Source organism: Cavia porcellus, unplaced genomic scaffold, assembly GCF_034190915.1.
Source record: "Cavia porcellus strain 051 isolate PalLab524CR breed Dunkin Hartley unplaced genomic scaffold, mCavPor4.1 scaffold_23, whole genome shotgun sequence".
Taxonomy (NCBI): domain Eukaryota; kingdom Metazoa; phylum Chordata; class Mammalia; order Rodentia; family Caviidae; genus Cavia; species Cavia porcellus.
This window is the reverse complement of record NW_026947506.1, coordinates 7,245,322-7,263,988: the sequence shown is the minus strand read 5'-3', so window position 1 is coordinate 7,263,988 and position 18,667 is coordinate 7,245,322. Positions and strand designations below refer to the sequence as shown.

Below are 18,667 nucleotides of genomic sequence, written 5' to 3'. Positions count from 1 at the left end.
GCAAGGTTAAGTCCCGTACCTCCTTAGATGCGGAGCATGAACCAGAACTCGGGGCTAGCTCTAAAGCCCACACTAGTTAGCTCAGGGTGTGAGTTCCCTAGCTTTCTAGAGAACAGCAGATTTTAATCAAATCTGGGGTACTACTAAAGGGTAATGGGAAACACAGGTATCTGTTATAGCTGCAGTACCGCAAGGCACTTTGAAACAGAACTGCAGCTAGCAAATTCTCTAAAAGGTTACACACACACACACACACACACACACACACACAGACTCAAAATGTAACACAACAGACTTCAGTGAAATCTGGCCTGCCTGGAGATTTGCAGTGAGCTTTTTCTTTGGGAGAAGCTCCGTTATGCATCTTTTATTTATTTATTTATATTTTAAGGACAAAAAATTTCAAAACAAGATAATAGAGTTACAAAGGTCAATACACTGCCTATTGTTACCTTTAGTTACTCAAGAGTGCAAGATATAGGCACTTAATTGTTCAAACAATAATAGCACGAACCTTTCTTTTTACTGAATTAAGAGAAGTTAGCAGTGTAACTACCTTGTATATATACCTGCTTTTCCCTTCCTTCTGTTCTCCGCCCCCCTCCCAGTTTCTCTTTCCTTTTGAATAGTTTCTTCTCATTTCACAGTGTCTACTGTACATTTTGGATCTTATTTACTCTTCCAGCTCCTCACACTAGGGAGACACTGTGATGTTTACACACGAGAATCTGATTTATCTCATTTATGCGTACCACCCAGAGTTGCCTCCCTTTACCTATAAAAGTCTCCAGCTTATCCTTCTTTAAGGCCGACTCGGACATACATCTTCTGAAAGAAAATCAAACCACTGTTTCGATTGCGCCTTAACTTCTACTCTTGATCATAAACTCCCTGAGGCTTTCATATTTTCTGCAAAGGCTGAGGAATCGTCACCGAGTCTCATCAAAAGACGCAATGCTCCTCATGATTAAAGTCTACCATTCACAGAATCTCTGGCTTCTGGTAAAGCTTTTTGTTTTCTAAGTAGTCTACCTATTGGAGAAAAAGAATAACAATTTTCTCTGCTTCTGAAAACTACACAGGTAATTTTTAATTGCCGGCCCAGGGCCTCGATCATGTGAGGTAGGTTTTTTACTACTGAGCGGCCCCCACCCGGGAGGACCAGCATCAATGACAGGAGCTCATGACAATCGCCCAACACCATCTTTTCATAAATGTTTTGTCAAGAACCTCATCTGGGCCCCAGCCTTTATAAAGGAAAAGGTTCTGGCAGCCTCCACTTACAGTTCCAAAATCAAAAAGGTTAGGCAACTTCCCTGAGGCTCCAAAGCTTGCTTATGATAGACTCCAGAGTGAATCCAGGTCTGATACCTAGACTGCTGCAGCCCTACCACCACCTTGAGCGATAGACTGCCTACTATTTCAAGACTCTCATCAGCTCTTATGTATTTACTTTTATTTTATTTATTTACTTTTACAGTACTGGGGATTGAACGCAGGGCCTTGTGCATGCTAGGCAAGTACTCTGCCACTGAGCTACATCATGGTCCTCTGTCACCTTTTATATAACCAGTTCTCTTGAATCAGAATTCATTCTTTAAATCGAAGTTAAAAGTAACCTGTATTACAGCAAGCGTAAAGCTTCTGAAACGTTCAGGTAAGAACTCATGACTAAGACAGTAAGCAGCACAGCTCAATGAAACAGGCGAGTGATTCACACTGAAAGCCATGTGGCTCTGATGACCTCCTGGCACTATGTGAATCACAGCGGCTGCTACCCATACCGCTGGCTTGACCACAGACCTAAGGGAGCTGGCATCTTGGTATTTTATACTTCCACAGGTGCAACAAAGCATCTCAACCATGTATGATTCAAATATGTCAAAGTCAACCCACTGCCAAAACAAACCAACCAGAAGTAGGCTCCTCTTCAGTGATCTCTCAAGTACCACCAGGATAGTTATGGACTAGTTAGTTAACAACAAATTAACTTGTTTTGCTGAATATCAGCATCTTCATAACATTCATATTAGGCATGGAACAAAGAGTTAAAATTCCGACCTTACTGATTTTGATACAATGTAGTCCCTACAGTAATTCCAAGTGGCCTTTCCCTGAGGATCTAAAGGAATACGAAGAACTCAGTCTCCTTCTGCCAGGGTACTTAAAGGGAGAGCTTTTCAAACTCACTGAAGAAACCATTTCCTAACAGAATCTGTGCTCGTTTCTTTTAAAAAGTAATTTAAAGTGGAATGTGAAGTGACTGCTAACGCCACGGGGTTCTCCCGGGAGTGATGACAGGTTCGGAACTGAACAGCAGTGGCCCATGCACAGCTCTGTGAAGATGCTCGAAGCCACTGGAACGTACGCAAGGGTCAACGTTCTGATCCATACCAACAAAGCACTATTTTCAAAAGCCAGCAGAAGGCAGTAAACAAAACATCAACTATGGCTCTGAACACAAGCTACGAGCCACCACAAAAACATTTTTTTTTTAAAATCAGTAACCCTTAGTGAAACCTAATAAACCTTAAATAGGTAAAGCAATTAAAGTTTGGTGTCTGAAGATTTAACACATTATTAACAGCGTATTAATTTTCTTATTTATTTCTATTTAGATCAAGTAAGTTCAATCTGTATTCTTTCATATCCAAAACAAATGCTGACACACATTAACAGTGAGTTGGAAAAGCTCCGGCCTACATACTTCAGCAACACTATCAGCACACAACTTAATGTTTCTAATATGCACTTCTAAAATGTTACTAGAAATTAATTGTTTCTAATAAAACATTTATGCAGTTTCTTGTGTCCTACTTTCCAGTTAAAACAAAGGAGTCACTAAAAACCTTTCAAATAATATTTACAAAATAAACACAGTTACAGAAAAATACAGTACCACTGTACAGGTCTGCATGCACACACAGGTTGCGCATCACCTTTCTAAAAGGCACAGGACCAGAAGTGGTTCAGACTGTGGAGCAGTGAATTCTCGGAACCGGGATACTCGGCTGATTAAACAGAGATACACCCATCTCACGACCCACCTTTCTTTATCAGTCACACTAAAATCATTTAGACAAGGTTTCACTTTGGAACAAACTAGAAATGCCAGGAAAGGAAACTGACACTGAAGTGATTCCAAAGCTCTCCAACAGTCAATGGACCTCATGAACTGATCAACCAGCCAGCCAGCTATTTGGAAGTGACAGTCTGCATGATGTGTCTGAAACTCCAAGGAGAACATTAAGTTTTCCGTATATGCTCGATTTGACATATCACTATCCTCGGGGCTGTGCCAGCTGCAAGCCAGTCCTCACCTCAAGACATCCCATTCCAACTGCTTCCTTTGTAGGGCGCCGCGGGTTGCCTCAGAGCATCTGACTTCCCAGGGTGAACAGGTAACCCCAACAGAGAAATACGGGTAACCATACAGGTAACTATCAGACTAGGACAAATATGTTTAAAAATAAAAGCTGCTGTACACTTTGACCAAACTTAACTCTTACTTCCTAATATGAAATTACTCCTGAAGTTCCACCAGACACAACGCTAGAAAACAATAAAATGCGCCAGAGTATACAACTCTACCTTATGACACATTCCTTATATAATCATCTTATTTAAAGCCACGTCTATTACATTTCAGTTCAAGTATCCTTTTCCATTTAAGGATATTTCTCTTTACCTTCAAACCTCTCCGATTGGACACAGCACTCAACAGCTGCCGAATGAATGAATGAAATAAACAGATGTTCTCCCTGCCAAGGAGGTACACGCTGGATGCTTATCTCAAAACACAATGGGGCTGACAGGCCAGAATTCTACTGGGAACACCGCTGAATTTCAGAGGTAAAAATAGTAACCGCTGGACACTGTCCCACGCCTAGCAGTCAATGGACGATTAAATTTACAGTGAAGATCGGCTGGGGAACGGCCGGAAAGGAGAAGGCAGAGGTTCACCGCTGTACTTTGAAACGGACTTGTTTCAGCCACCTCTGGATGTGGAACCCAAATGCAAGACAAAGAGACGGCGGGGTGGCCCAAAGGAGTCAAAAGGTCACGGCCTAGGGACCCGCAGCCTAGAAAGGCGCGCCGGCCCGCAGCCCAGCCGGACGAGCAGGACATACACCCCGCAGCCGGGCCCGGTCCCCCGAAGCCCGGGCCGGACAAGCGTAGCCTTCTCGAGCCGCCGCCGCCCGTGTCTGCACAAAGGAGCCCCCGAGAGCCGGGCGTGGGGGCCCGGCAAGCCGAGCGCGGTGCCGACCTCCCTCCGAGGGTTTCCAACTTGCCACCCGCCCGCTCCATTTTCTCCCCGCGACGCGGACGCGGGACTCGCGCGGGCAGGCGGGCGGGCGGGCGGCGAGCTGGGGCGGTAGGCTGCGCCCCGCGGCCCGCGCCCCCGGCCGGCCCGGCCCGGCCCGCGCCCCCGGCCCGGCCGCTATTGTTCCCGCGCCCCCGCCCGCCGCCCCCTCCCGGAGGGTCACGGCGGAGAAGGCGGCGGCCGCACAATAACAGCCGCTCGGCGGGCCCGACGCCCCGCGCCCGCCCCGCGTCCGCCCCGGGGCCCGCCGCACTCACCCGGCCGCGCGGGCGGCGACGACGCGGAAGCCAGCCGGGGGCGCGGGCGCCGTCAGGACGGTCCTCGCGGCCGTTACCCGGTGCCGTTCGCGGGCCCGCGATCCCGGCCGCGTCGTCCGGCCGCCACAGCTCCGCTGAGTAACAGGGACGCGGGCCGTCACCGCGCACGGCCGCCCACGTCATCGCGCAGGCCCCGCCCCCGCGCCGCCCCAGCGGCCCTCGGGGTGGGGCAGCGCGGGGCCCGGATTGCGGGGGCGGGGTCGGCGGTCTGGGGGCGTGGCTACGCCCGGGGTCCCGGATGACCCGTGGGGAGGTCGCCTGGAGACGACGCAGTCCCAGCCCCCGAGGGGCCCGCGGGATTGGCTGGCGGGGTCGTGGCCGGGAGCGGGGGGGCGGGGCCTGTGCTGGCACGTGGCGGCGCGTGGCCGCGACTCAGCGAGCCTGGCGGTGGCGTCCCGCTAGTCGGAGCCGCGCCTCCCGGCTGCTGCCTCGGGGCCTGAAGGTCAGGCGCTGGGCCGGGCCGCTGGGCGTGCGCGCATCTGCCGGGGCACACACCTGCCTGCCGCCGCCCACCGGCTGCTCGGTTCTGCTGCTGCCCGGGAAAGCCGCCTTCCGCGTCTCCGCCGTCCGTCTCCTCCCAGATTCCCTGGATTACCCGATTTCCAGGCCCCACAACGTGTGCAAATATTATAGAAGCCATTAACTGACAAAGCCTGGAATCTCCAACCGCGAGGGAGAAGGATTTAAATTGCTACCATCCCTGCAGCGGAAAACACGTTAGCACCTCAAAAGCCATGTGTTCCAGGAATTCTCACCGAGGGATCGTTAAGAAAGAAGCAAGACACAAGCACGCAAAAATACATAGACAGGCCGGGGAAGGTGTGCACTAAATTAGTTTAACAGTGGTTTGTTTCACTACAGAATGAAAGGTGATTTGGTTCCCTCTTTTGAGTACTTTCCTGTGATTTCCAAAAGGAACAGTTAGGTTCGCAGAGATATGTTACTTTATTTATTTATTTATTTATTTGTCTTTTTTCATTTTTATCAGTACCGGGGGTCGAACTCACGATCACCTGCTTGCAAGGCAGGTACTTATGCCGCTGGCCTAAATCCCCAGCCCAATATGTTACTTTAATAACGAATACGTAAATATTTGTTGAATGAACAAATTCAGGTAGACCATTGTCCTATTACCTGTTGAGTTGGCCCACTCCTGGCGACTCTAAAAGCTTATGAACATTGATTCATTCATTGTCTACCCATTTCTTCTTCCCCTCTTGGGTTTCTTTACTTCATTCTTTACTTTTTCACCAGTAAATGTTTATCACATGCCCGTTGTCTGCTAGCAATGTGCTAGCAGCGGCAGCACAACAAATCTTGCAGACTTCATCAATTCTCATATAAAAGAAATGAGTTTTAAAAAAGAAAGTTACCACTATTATAAGGCACAATGGTAAGGATCCATAGTACCATAAAACTAATTGATACAATTAATGCGGCCAGGAAAACTTTGTCTGAGAAACTGCTTCTTGAGTTGACAACAAGTTTGACTAGGCAAAGCTCGTACTTCCTGTGATGAGAGAAAGCAGAGTAGGCAGGAGAAACTGAGGCAAGGCCAGGCCTCCTGGAAGAGCAAGGAGCTGTGAGATGAAATTGAGAAGGCGGGTAAAGTGACAAAATTTAGAAGAGCCATACTGGCCATCTTGGAAATCGTTTTATCCTTAGTGCAAAGGGAAGACCCAGCATGCTCAGCAAAGGGGCTGGCATGCTCAGAATAGCATTTTGGAAAGAGTTCTCATAGGAAAGAGGCCTGGAGGCTGCAGAAGTGGTCCAGGTGGCAAGGAGTGAAAGTTTGGTCGCGGCGGGGTGATAGTCCCAGATAGTAACTAAAAGGATCTGAGGACCGTTTGGGAGACCCCGTGTGCGGCATGTGTGTGTGTTTGCAAGGGGTGGGTTAAATGGGAACAGAACTCAAGGAAAGTGCGCATGTTTCTGTCTTGTGGCCGAGGATGGATATTCGCCCTGGTTCACATAATGTAAATCTTAGGAGAGGACCAACTGGAGTGAAAAAATCACGCGAGCAGGCTGTTTGCTTGTTGAAATGCTCAAAAGAGATGCTAAGTTGGTGTTGGCAAGGCAGAGCTGGGACTCAACTAAGAGATGAATCATCCAGAAAGTGCTCACGTGAAGAAGCCTTGAGTATGGGTCAGTTAGGGCCTAGAGCCAGGCCTGAGCAACTTGCCCACCGATTGACCAGACTGCAGGATAGCTGCCAGAGGAAGTAACAAAAAAACCAGGAAAGGGACTGAAGAAGAAACGGGCAGTCGGTGATGTCGAACAGACATGCATTGGAGTGGGCCCAGCAGTGCGTGGAACGGGAGAGGGTAAAGGTGATGGGTGCGCATGCGTGGAACCAGGAGTGGCGACACAAGCCGACTTTACATCTGATGAGAGCGCTGTCGGGAAGGAGAAGCTGGGGAGAAGGAGCATGAACAACGTGATTGGACAGAGAGGTGGGGTACCACAGGCGCTTCCTGTTTCCCTCCAGACAAGTTGCAGAGCGAGACTTGGCAGCAGAGAAGGTCACCCTTGGTGAGGCTGGGAAATGAGAGCCCCCCGCCCCCTTCAGGTTCCTGCCCAGGCCTGCAATGCTGTCAACAATTTTGTTTCTTGCCCTGTATTTTTTTTTTTTTTTTTGAGACAAAGTAACGAGTGATATTAACATGTAAATCCCAAGTTCTAGGAAAGTATAGCTCTACTGGATACAGTTTTTTTTTTAATTAAAAATGTATTAGTGCATGTTTGGGACACTTAGTAATCCCATTCATTGTGAGGAGTTGCTTGGCACTTCGCATTCTCCTTCATTCCTTCCCTTCCCTTTCACCTCTTTTCCCTCCCCTCTCTGCTTCTCTTGATCGCCTTCCTGTAACGCGGAGAGCTTCTGATTCAGTATCAGCTACCCTTGTGGGCTCCTGCATCCCACCTGTTTGTAAGCCTGCATGGGTATGAGTGATTTCAGAAAATAGTTCGCAGCCTCTGACTGAATATAACCATCTCTGACACACTGCAAATGCAAGATGCTTTTTATAGCGCGAATGTGGAGCTGAGATCCTCCCTCTCATAGAATTCCTCATCAGCCTGCCGGGCTGACTAAGGAAAAGGGGGAGAGCTAGGAAATCCAGCTTTCCTTCCTGCCTCTTGTTTCAGGGAAGTGTCTTGGCAAAAGCTGGTTGTTGGCTCTCTCTGGGGCTGGGACAGGGAGGGAAAAAGAGGACACTCTGGGTGTCCACCTAAGCCTCAAGGCTGCCAGCTCCTCGAGTACTTCTTTCCAGGCCACCTGCACACTGGGTTACACCGCAGACAGTTCTGTGATCAGGTGGCAGCCCCCTCACCAAGTTGTTCAGGGTGCACAAATTGTAATTTTTTTTTTATCAGTACCAGGGATTGAACTCACGACTGCCTGCTTGCAAAGCAGGTGCTTATGCCGCGGAGCTAAATCCCCAGCCCCATGGTGCACAAATTGAAGCAGGAAACTTCATGTCACCTCCTAGGTCCCCAGTGTCATTACAGGGGTGGAGAATTTGCTGGGGGGCTGGGGGCCAGTAAGTGGGTGCTTACTGACCAAGTCCTGCCACGCTGACACCCCCCCATCCTTCTCCATTAGTAGACCTCAGCTCCTGTCATGCCCTGCTCAAATTTACTCCTCCCTCCCTGGGGGAAGGGTTCAGTGCTTTGTTCAGTCTCACCTGCCCCCAAAATGCTCCGTGAGTCTCCTTAAATAGAACTTCTGCCTCTGCCCCGCTTGCAGGAATAGAAAGACGGTGAGTGACTGTTCTCACCGCAAACTGTTCCATTTAACCGCAGAATTATGGCTTATTTCCTCAGTGGGAAGGGCTCTTTGGTCACAATAGAAACAAAACTAAGTGAGCAGTGAAGCAGGCAGCCATTTGAAGCTAAAGTTAGGGTGCTCTGCTTTGCTTTTAGCTACATGCAAAGAGACAATCTCTCAAACCTGTGGACTGAGTACACACGCACACGTGCACGCACACACGCGCGCACACATGTTCTCATAAGAGAATCATCAGCACGCATTCCTGGCTGTGGTTTAGGTGTGGCTTGTCTCTTCCAAAACTCGTGCTGATACTTGGTTGCCAAAGCTGCAGTGTTTGGAGGTGGGGCCTTGGAAGGTGACCAGGTCACTGGTCACCGCCCTCATGAGCGAATTAATGTCTTTCTCCAGAGGCTGGGGGAGGCCTGGTGAGAAAGGGTTCATTCCTTCCACGAGTGGGTTGCCAGCAAGTGAGACTGGCACCTCCCCTCCCTTGCGAAGTTGCTTTTCCTTTGTGCACACCCGCTTCCCCTTCTGTTTTCCTCCAAGGTTGATACACATGGGGGCTGTCCCAGGTGTGGCCACCTGATCTTGATTTTCCCAGCCCCCAGCACCACAAGCCAGAGTAACCTCCTCTGGTCCTGGGGACTCAAATTTAAAGATACTCAATTTCATCCCCTGGAGGAAAAGAAAGAGAACTGAGTGGGAGGGAAGGAACATGTTGTTAAAGTCCTGTAGCTGATTAATCGAGTCCTTGTTACTGTTAAATATTTTGGAAGAGACCATCCTTCCAGACCACGCAGCATGGGCCTCCTGCACCCTCTACATTTCCCAGCTAAGGATTGTCCTGCTCATGACATTTAGCCATGTGTAACTCTAAAGGTTCTGCGGAACATTATGCAGGCCTTTTGATGGAAAGGGACTAGTGCCCCATAACCGTCCCTTTCTCAACCAGTGCCAAGTGTCCCGTACTTTCCACACTGAATTTGGAAAAGCTTTTCATGGGGTCTGTAAGAAGCAGATTTTGGCATCACTGGAAGTCACAGGGTTCCAAGTTCCTCAGCAAGCGTGACCTGTGTCCCTGTGACTGTCTTACAAGGCCTCTGGCCAGTGGGTTGGGCTCGTCTCCCTGACTGGAGACACCCACAGACCCTCTGACGCAAACCTGAAGATGCTTCTACTTTGGGAAACCAAAGTTCAATGAGGCGCTTTATAGCCATGCAATCCCATACTCTGGGAGGAGAAGGTAAGGGGCTCGCAAGTCAAAAACAGTCTGAGCATCCTGGTGACTTAGAAGGAATCTGTCTCAAAAAGTAAAGCGGGGCCAGAGATGTGAAGGCCCTGTGTTCAATCCCAAGTACTTCTAAAAACCAACAAAAAAAAGACAAGATAATTTAGCACATTGGGATAACTATGATTGACAATAATTAATTGTGTATTTCAAAATGCAGTAGCTTATGGAGAGACTTTTAAATATCCCAATCCTGAGAAATGGTAAAGGTTTGATGGGGTGGTGTTAAGCACCTGATCTGATAAATGCATATTGTACACATGTATTGAAATACCACACCAAATCACATAACTGTGTACAATTTGTATATGGGAATTTAAAAAATAATTTGGTAAGGGAGTGATCCCCATCTGGAAACCAGCGCCATGTGCGGGCCGCTGCCAGACTGGGGACAGCCAGACCCCAGCCTCTCTCTGTGAGTCAGCACGGATCCCAGACTGAGCAGGGGGGAGATCCAGGCCTCACCGGGGTGGGCTCCCCACCTGGAAACCATATCATTTTCAGTGTTTTCTTGGCTTTAGTTAAACTCTCTTTTGTTTTGTTTGATTATGTTGAATCTGATGGCAGGAGCAGCTGTTTAACGATAACAAGACACATTGTGGTAGCCATTTTGGATTTACTCTTGGCTTGTTTTGAAGTCCTTTATTGCATTCATTGTTTTGTTTTTGTTGGTTCTGTTCTGTCCGATTTTTACTATGTCTGAAGGTATCTGCAGCTATTTTGAAGACAACAAAAGACATGGTAACCATTATTGAAGTCCTGTGTCGCTTACACTGTTTCGTTTTGATTGGTTTTATTGTTTTATTTTCCTTGGCTTTATCCTCTTTAAAATAAAATTTAAAAACTAATTTGGTAAAGGGACTTTCAACAGCTCTTAAAGGAGGTCCGCAGACAGCAGGAGCGTCTCTTACAAGAGTCCATTTCACTGCCCTCTTGCCCGACATAATCAGGATTCCACCCACCCTGCTGGAGGCTGGCGTGCTTGGTCAGCCTGCCCCGCTCCTGGCTTGTGGGACCCCCAAGTGGGTAGAACAGAGAGCAGCGATCCGAGGCTGGGGGAACTCGTTAATTTGTGACCTTCTTAAATCAGAGACAGCTACACAGGAGCATTTCTTCATAATCTTGAGGCAGTCTGTGTTCCAAGAGATGCTGGGAGGATCAGCCATCCCTGATGTGTAGGGAGAAATTCATCTGTGAGCTTTTAAGCCTTGAAGACAGGATTAAAGTCTTAAGCCCAGGCCATGTCCTTATCTTTCTTTGTGCCTCCTGCAATATCCTGCTTCCTTAAAAATCCAGAGTGTGAACAGTAGCTGCCAGCTTTTGTGGAGCACAGGACAGGGCGTCGCTCCATCATCAAGGACAACCAAGGTGCCACAACACCGTCTTCTCAGAGGGAGGGCGTGGTGTGGAACTCCCATCCTCAAACGACTGAGCAAGGTCTACCAAGCAAGGGCGCACCCCGGTGAAGATGGGGATCACCCAGGTTGCAGCCCACACAAGTGGACAGCAGATGCAAACATTTGGGGCACTCTGACCTTATCACGGGCGGGCACACAATCTGCCTCCAGGGGGACACGGCAAGGGGCTGCAAGAGGGAATCCCGGAGAACAGTCACACATTGAGAGCTGGTCTCTGGGACGTAGGTTTCTCTTTCTTTCTTTCTTTCTTTCTTTCTCTCTTTCTTTCATCTGTTGCTAAGTTCATTGGCACATTGTCGGTGCACATAATGACTGCATCTGTACCTCTGCATAATATACTTTGATTCTTTTTTTTCCTGCCCTCCCTTCAACCTTTCTTCCCTCATTTACAAAAGCCTTGTTCCCGTGTTCCCCTTCTTTTCTCATTTTTCCTTTGTCTCCCCTCCATCCCTTTCTCGTTTGAACATTTCCTTCCTGTTCCACAACGTCTATTATACATTCTGGTCCTTATTTACATTTTCAGTTGTTCACACCGAGGAAGAGTGTGGTATTACACACAGGGTCTGATTTGTTCCACCGAGGAGTTAGCTGGAAATACCACAAGCGTATCCGTGTTATGGCAGAGCAGTGCTCCAGGGTATAAACCCCGCATTTTCTTTATCTGCTCATCAGCTGATGGACATTCGAGCTGTTTCCGAGACTTAGCTGTTACAAACTGTGTCATTATACACAGGTGTGCATGTATCAGTTGTGGTATAATGCTTTTAATCCTTTCACGAAGATACCAAGAAGGGGCTTAACTGGGTGGAACGGAATCTTTAGTCCTAGAATTTTTTGTGTGTCTTTTTTTGAAACAAGGTCTCACTCTGAAGTTCTGGCTGGACTTGAGCTCACTTTGTAGTCCTGACTAATCTTTTTTTAAAATTTTATTTAAGGAAAAAAAAGAGAAAAAAACCAGAAAAGGGTACAAGTTATACAGAATTTCAGAAAAAATAAACAGTAGGAAATCACTAGTTAATAGATTACATATTGTCATCTTAGAAATAGTTGTTCAAGTTACAAAACTAAAGCACATAGAGTGGACATTCAAACAATAAGACTGCAAACAGTTCTGTTCAATGATCCTATAAAACTCAGTAATATGGTTATCTACCTTATACACTTAAATATACATGCAGTTATGTCCTTTACAGCACTTTCTTTTACTCTCTTTTGTATAACGACAATTACACATTTTGGGTTTTATTACTCCCAAGAGTAATTTGGGAGTAGTTTTTTTGAAGAGAATAAAACCAAATGTGACATAACAGGACAGAGTTAGTCAAATCAAAAGGATGGACATAATACATAATGTAAAAACAAAATACAAGGTGATCAACAATGGTTACCATAATGCCTCTTGCTATCTTAAAAAGAATTGCCCATATCATTAGTTACAATAAAATTGAACAAAACAGTAAAGAACAAAACCAATAAAACCAAAACATTGGAAACATTAGAGGACTTCAAAAGAAGATAATAGTCAATCAGAATGGGCATCATAATGAATCTTATTGTCTTCATAGTTGTTGCCTAAACTTTTGAACTTGGTACTATCAAGCAAAACAGAATAGTTCTGACTAATCTTGAACTGGCAACAATTCTCCTGCCTCAGCCTCCTGAGTGCTGTGATTACAAGAGTACACCCGGCACCCGGTTAGTCCTAGTTTTTTGAGGAATCTCAAATTCTCCACAGTGGTTGCACCAGTCTGCAATAACAGAAGAGAGAGTTTCCTTTTTCCTCACAGCCCCTGGGGCATAGATTTTAACCAAAACGGACAAACAAACAAACAAACAAAAAACCTAACAGACAACATAGTAAAAGATTCCCCTGAGGAAATTATCCAAGGCACTAGATTTTCCCCCGCCCCCAACAGTCCTGCAGCTAATGGCTCCAAGGCCAGACCTGCAGCGTGGCAAGGTGAACTTTGAGGGTGAGGCCTCTTGTGTGTACTTGGCCTAGGTAAAAACCGTGGACTCCTAATGCTATTGTGGACGTTTCTCTGGATTCTGCATCACCCCAGGCAGAGAAGCACCTGCAGGGGTCTCTCCAGGCGCAGAGACTTTCCTGAGTGTGTCAGGTGGAAAGGTGGGGGAAGGGTAGTTAAATGCCTAGGGTGTAGAGGCCTGAGGATGAGGATGCTGGGTACAGGCCGGACAGGAAGGGCCATGAGGCTGGTAGACATTGAGACACCAACAGCAGGTGTTTTGGATTCTTTGTGATTCTGTTACGAATGTTGTCAGTGCTGGGAAGAACAAAGAGTGGCGAGCAACAGAGCGGGATGGACGAGAGGTCAGGGCTGCAGCCGATCTGTGTTCTCGAGTGGGTATGGTTAGGAGGTCACTACCACTTAGCAGGCAAGAAGCTCTGCCCGAGCAGCAGTGGACCAGGAGTCCAGCACTGTCCAGCGTGGGCCCAGTCTGCACCTTTGCCCCAGTGCAGTCATTGATAATGGATCCAGCATTTTCACAAGTGTCCAGGCTTGAAGGACTCACTAAATGGCCACTTCTCTGATGCAGCATCCCTTGGGCCAGGCCTGGCTTCGTGTACATTTGGCCTGCACGGTTGCACAGTGTCCTGCTCTAAGGAAGGGTCCTTGCGGGTTCACTGCTCTGCACCTGTCCTTACAGAATCTTATAATCTAGTCTTCGGGCTCGTGTCTGTACATGAAGTCTGAAGGGACCCTGGATCACATGCACAAGCAGGGAATGTAGACCGGCACCCACACGTGAGCCCCCGGACAGCCTGGCACATTGGGCAGCACTGCAGGGGTGCTCAGGGCCGGAACAAGAGCCCAGGTAGGTGTCGGCTGGAGCAGCATCAGTGGTGGCAGTGACCATGGCCCAGAGAAAGGGGGCGGGGTGTGGTGCCCAGTGGGAGGTATCTTTCCATGAGCCCTGGATCCCGTTCTGGTGCACAGTGATTGGCCTGAAATCAAGGACAGAAACTGCCCACGCTCAGACAGTCTCTTCATCAGCTTCCGCTACTACAACAAATATGTAAGATAATAAACTTATACAGCCAGAAGGTTGATTATGGCTCACAGCTCTAGACGTTGCAGCGTGTGATTGGTGGCACCCAATGCTTTCAGGGCGAGGCAGCTCCAGGTTGTAGGAATGCTCAATCCATGGCCAAGAGGCAGGGGAGGTCAAGGAGAGAGTAAAGGTCCCTGGTCTCCTTCAGGGGACACCCCGGTAACCTAAGGAGAACTGACAGCTCACTTATAAAAGATACACCACCTGCCACACGCTGTACTCCCTGGGACCAAGCCTTTACAGATGGCCGGCGGGGAACTGAAGACCCACACTCTAAGCAAGTGCTCGTCTTCATGAGTTACAAAATGATGCCCACGCTACGAAATAAAGACACAGCAGCCATGCAATAAAGAATGCCAAGAAATGGCTAGGTTTCTCAAAGAGTGTAGGATATCTGGCTGTGAAAACTGCTATCAAATTGCAAAGTACGTTTCTGCAGGCTTAAAAATAGAAATGAAGATCAACTCTTGTCACATTCTATGAAAATGAGCCCTATTTTTATATGAAGCTTCAAATCAACACATTATTATGAGAAAGTTTGGACTGAATTTTTCCAGATGATTGAAGATACAATCACATGTTAATAATTCTAATAATTCATTTGAACTATACACAAACCACGAAGCCAAAATTTATAGGCTTTATTGGAGGAAATATTAAAATCCCATTGTATAAGTATACATTTAAAATTACATAATTTACATGAGAAAATTTGTGTGAATAGTTAAATCATTTTAGAAAAAGTGTTCTTTAAAAATCATCAGTCCTGCATATACACTAAATTTTATGTATCTAAATAATTTCTTATGTGTTTATTTTTTTTTTGTTGTTTACATATAGAGCATTCTTAACAGTTCGATGAAATTTTATCAGTGGAAAAATCCTTATCCAAATTTAAAATTATCAAAAATTATTTTCCATCTTGCACTTGCCAAGAGCAATTATTACTTTCAGTTGTATTAACTGGAAAATGACTTTTTTTTAGTCAAAGTCTTGCTATGTAGTCCAGGCTGGCCTTGAACTCACTAAGTAACCCAGGCTGGCCTCAAACCTGCAGCAATCCTCTTGCCTCAGCGTCCTGAGTGCTGAGATTACAGGCGTGCACCACCACACCCCACCAAAAATTGATTTTCTTCAAATGCTTAAACAAAAAGTATTATGGTAAAACACACATTGACATTAATACTTTAAGAGTTACTAAACTGTACATTTCTCTGACCTGACACATGAATCTGAAGAAAAATAAACCAGAAAAATATCATGATTAATCAAAACACTATATTCATACACTATTACTGTTTATTGTAGTTCATAAAATCATGCCATAAAAATATGTTTGGAATTTGTAGATTTCTGTTGTTACTTGTGAGTCACCACCACTCACATTAAGTTTGAGAAACGGGAAGCTATTTTGAAGGAGAAGGCTGTACATTTCGGTATCTTTAATAACAGCTTCTTTTTGCTTTCTGACCAGGGCCCCTGTTTTCACTTTGCGTGGGGCCCCACACGTCACAGCGGGGTCCTTGCCTTGAACACAGAGATGAACTGACGATCACATGGTCCGGGGTAGAATACAGATGGCTGCATTCACTGTGGCTGCCAGGGACTGTGGAAACACAGGTGGTCCTGCACTGATGGACAGTGGCCTCCTCAACAGCGGAGGCCAGCCCTGTAGCCCGGAGCCTGATTGCCCAGCAGGGCAGGCAGGCAGCGGTGTCTTCACAGGGAGACAGAGGGCCGTGAAGGGAAGGAGGGACAGGCAGGCACTGATCAAATAAACCAGGTGACGTCAGCTGGTAGCAGGTGATGGCCTTGTGGTGGTGTTATGACTTTTCCCTACTCTCAGAGTGTAGTTTGGCTACATTTTTTCCATTATTTGTGTGTGCATCTTGTACTTGATGAATTCTCAGTTGGTATCAATCACATTATTGCAATGATCACTCATTTTCTTCCAGAGAATGTGGGTTACCTTGGATGATAAAAATGGAGCCTTGTGAGTGACTGCTGAGCAGAAATAGTTCAGGAGGGGAAAAAAAGGGAATAGATGCGCTTCTAAGAGTAGGGGACTTGAAGTTGGTTCAAGACCAGCTAAAGCGAGGAACTAGATAGTTTAGTTCAGCTATCCTCTCTCTTTTGTAAGCCACGTATAAGAGTGATCTTCTGCAGATAGCTGTGTCAGTTACTTTTCTTGTTGCAGAGACGAAATGCTCAACACCCAAAGTTACAAGAGGGAAGGTTTATTTAGCTCACAGTTTGTAGAGGTTTCAGGCCATAATAATGTGGCACCAAGGCAGGGTGACCCAGCAAACAGGCATCAGAGAGGCATCAGCAACAGTAGCAAAATAACAAGGCGTGATCACAGCTCTTTCTATTCCTTATTCAGGCTACTTAGGGGCAGGTAGCTTAATCCCAGTGCCCTTCATCCTAGCATTACACGGTGAATCCGGTCCAGCATCAGACCATCCATCCAGATTCAGCCACTTCTGAAAAAGTCCCACCCGTGACCACATGTGGCTTTGGAGGGACATCTAAACACAAACCATAACAATCTCGTATTTACCACCTCTTCCTGGTCCTTACTGTCAGTCTTTTGTGTGGACTGGGGTCCTTATTCAGTATTGGCTAATTGACTAATGGATCCTTGCTCGAGACAGCACATCCCCATCTCCACCTATTTCACGACTGAGGCCTCTCAGTCTGTGTTCTACTACTGTAACAAAATACCTGAGGCTGAGAGCGTAAAACAAGAAGAGTTTTGTGTGTTTCTGTTTTTTGGTTTGTTTGTTTTACTTGGCAGTTTTGACGCCTGAAAGTGTAAGATCAGACTTCACCACTAGTTTGGCCTCTGGTAAGGGTTTTCTGGCCACATCATGACATGGCGGATGGTGCCACATGTGGGAGAGACCACATGGTGAGAGACCTATGGGAGAAAAATTGGAGAAATACACCATTCAAGCCTCCCAGATATCTGCAGAAGGAAACAGACTATTTCAGAGGGACTTAAAGAGTTTCTGAAGCCTAAGATCCACTTCATTTTGGTTGTGATGGCCCTACATTTTCTCTAATAAAAATAAAAAAGTTTTGCTAAAGGATTCAGGGAACATTTGGAATTCTATCCTTGGGTAATATCATCATAATTATTCTCCTTCCCTCTGTAGCATGACAACACAGGAATCCTCAAACATTTTTAATGTCATGGCCCCAGGCAGAAGACTTGCATGCTAGGTATTCAACCTCAGGTTAGGCAACCTCTTTTTTTCTCCCAGGGTCATAAGAGGGACACATGTAAAAAACCCATTCCAGAAAAGCAGAAGCAGAGACAATTTGGGTGAGTGGTCCAGCCAGTCACTTCCACTTTCTGGCTAGTCTAGCTGAAGTCAAGTAGACACGGCCAATTCTTCCATATGTGTCGGTGTGCCTAGGGAACATTAGCACCCAGCCTTCCTGGCTAGGGGTCCTCAGGTCAGGAAGAGAAAATTAAAACACAGTCTGAAGGCCTGCAGCAGCACACGATGTCTGCCCGCCGGGAACAGGATTCAATATCGGGGTGCTCCCATTGCCCAAGAGCCATGCACCCTGTGCTCTGTGTCCTGACATTGTGATTGGAGCAGATGAGCTGTTAAGAGCCCAGTGCTTTCCGGGGTGCTGCACTGAAGGTAGGAGCCTCCTGCTGGTTTCTACCAGGAGCCCACAGCACGCAGTGGGGCCCCCCAGGGACCCTGCTCACATGTGTAGGGTCAGTGTCCATGCCCAGTGATCGTGTTCTTAAAATTCCTAGACATTGTGTGTACCACTCAAGTTTGGAAAGCAGCTTTGGCCCTCGTGGTCCCTTAAAGACAGTATCTCACGTTGGTATCCATGGAGATCGATTCCAGGACCCACTGAAATACCAGAGTCTCCGGATGCTCAAGTGCCTTGTGTAAATGGCGTGGCATTTGTGTGTAACCCCCACACTTGTTTGCTGCTTTAGACTTTGACTCTTGTTTCCGGATTACTTATAAAGCCTGATACAATGTAAATGCTGTGTAAGTAGTTGCTCTACTGTATTGCTCAAGGAACAATGACATTGAAAAAAATCTGTATATATTCAATATAGGCGCAATTTATTTTTACCAAATAGTTTTAAATTTATAGTTGCTTGAATCTGTGCATATAGAGCACGTGGATATAGAGGCCCAACTGTAGTTTCTTAAATCAAATCTAAAGATTGTTTTATAAGAGCATCTAATAATGTATCTGGCAGGGCATGTTGGCACATACTTGTAATCCCAGCACTTGGGAGGCTGAGGCAGGAGGATCTCGAGTTCAAGGTCTGCCTGGGCTACAAAGTCAGTTCAAGGTCAGCCTGAACTACAAAGAAAGACTGTCACAAAAAAAGAGTAAAAACAAAACAAAAAGCCAAACAAAGAACTAATAATATATCTGTAATATCTCTCTCTCTCTCTCTCTCTCTCTCTCTCTCTCTCTCTCTCT

The 18,667-nt window shown here is 46.7% G+C and overlaps 1 protein-coding gene across 8 annotated transcripts in view; it reads right to left on the bottom strand.

Moving 5' to 3' along the window:
* The window catches only part of Mapk8 (mitogen-activated protein kinase 8), an 85,960-nt gene extending 81,201 nt beyond the window's left edge, over positions 1–4,759 (bottom strand). For 6 of the 8 annotated variants that reach the window (XM_063233756.1, XM_063233759.1, XM_063233757.1 and 3 more), the window contains exon 1: positions 4,582–4,759. The gene's annotated coding sequence lies outside the window, so the exon portion shown is untranslated. The remainder of the gene's footprint in view (positions 1–4,581) is intronic. The other 2 variants (XM_063233754.1, XM_063233761.1) reach the window with 2 other exon arrangements.
* Between the last annotated feature and the right edge of the window lie 13,908 nt (positions 4,760–18,667).